General features: G+C 40.9%; 1 non-coding gene across 1 annotated transcript; it reads left to right on the top strand.

The window, feature by feature from the left end:
* The first annotated feature begins 470 nt into the window (after positions 1-470).
* Positions 471-544, top strand: TRNAI-AAU. The gene has a single exon. It is a non-coding gene; the product is annotated as a tRNA-Ile (tRNA).
* Positions 545-1,595: the final 1,051 nt, after the last annotated feature.

The raw sequence follows: 1,595 nt of genomic DNA, 5'->3' as shown, positions 1-1,595 counted from the left end.
GATACTCACCTTCCTGACATGATCGCTGAAAACAAAATGGGTGCATAAACAAATGCGGTGAAGAGAGCGGATATCAAAAGATACAGCGTCTGGGGTCTTAAAGGCTTGAAGTTAAACAAGCAGCCATTCAGGAGGGAAGCAAATAAACCCACTTGGAAGAAGCACACCAGCCTCTGTGACCATGAGGTGTCCAAAGGATCAGGTATCAGGTATCAAAAGATCCAAAACAAACAACGATATTGATGTGAACAGGCGTTTTGGAGTGGAGACCCAAAGCCCATCTGTAGACAATTGAATACCCATCCCCCCTGCGGTGCCGCCCCCCCCTACACTACCCCCCCCCCCACAAGTGTTATAAGGAAGGGATGCTTCAACCAAGAGGCAGCACGGACAAAACACATCATTCCTCTAGTTCCTGAATAGATATCGATCTTTGAAATGGTGACTAGAAACACTAGTTACTGTAGGTTGGCCGGTTAGCTCAGTTGGTTAGAGCGTGGTGCTAATAACGCCAAGGTCGCGGGTTCGATCCCCGTACGGGCCAATAGCAAGTGGACTGTTTTTAGCAGAAGTATTTATTAAAATGTATTTATGATCAGTTAATTCACCAAAAACTCTTAGCCTGGATGTAGTCCTTCCAATTTTTTAATGAGGGCTTTTACAATACCAATATTATCAAACACCTCACTTTCTAGACAGGATTAACCTCCCATTTTCCTTGTAAGTGATTGCAAACATTTGTAACAGTGCCTTAGGTCTCCATAGGAGTGTTGCTGAGATATTGTGGAAATGTGTGAGACTTTTGGGTCGTCATCACAATGGGCTGATTCTTTAGGACTGTAGTCACTGCGATTTGAGGTACTACATATGCTGTAATATGTACACCTCGCCCCAACAGTTGCTGTATGAGACTGAAAAGTGGAAATCTTCAATTATGGTTGTTCTTTTGACGACTCTGATGACCTGTTCTGATTTAAGCAACAGTTAAAAACATTGCAGTATGTAGCAGTCCCAACAAAGTTGAAGTTTCATGACAATCGAAAGACTTTTAAGGCCCCCTTTCCTTGGGGGTCGTGGTTATATGTTGAGCTGTGAGGCACATGGTTGGCAGTTCACAATCACCAGCAGCTCATCTGGAGAAAGACTAGACTTTCTACTCCCAACAAGAGTTACAGCCTCAGAAACCCACAAGCTCACTGTGAGTCAGCATTAACTCAATGGCAGTGAATTTGATTTGGAGTTGGAAGAATTCATTACAATGTCCTTTTACACAAGAGTCAGAGAAAGATATTTGTCCCATGAAAGAAGCAAAGGATGAGCTGATCTAGGATTGAACATCCGCAGCCAGTTCTATGGCACTGGACTACTAGAAGTGACCTTACACTTGACATTTTAAAAAGAGGCTCCAAAAGCCAGTGTTTCAGTGTAAACAGAAATAAGAACCGCATAATTTCTGATCCTAACAGAATCATGTAACTTGTGATCAGTTTATATAATACACTTAATTAAAATTCTATGTTTAAAATAACAATCCACTTTTAGCTTTAAAAATTTTAGCTTTTAAAATTATATATTTTATAACAATATAAAATTGA

This window comes from Echinops telfairi, unplaced genomic scaffold (genome assembly GCF_000313985.2).
Source record: "Echinops telfairi isolate 266 unplaced genomic scaffold, ASM31398v2 ScPeMD7_5868;HRSCAF=6743_0, whole genome shotgun sequence".
In the NCBI taxonomy this organism is placed as follows: Eukaryota; Metazoa; Chordata; class Mammalia; order Afrosoricida; family Tenrecidae; genus Echinops; species Echinops telfairi.
The sequence above is the reverse complement of the archived record's forward strand: the minus strand, read 5'-3'. Positions and strand labels throughout refer to the sequence as shown.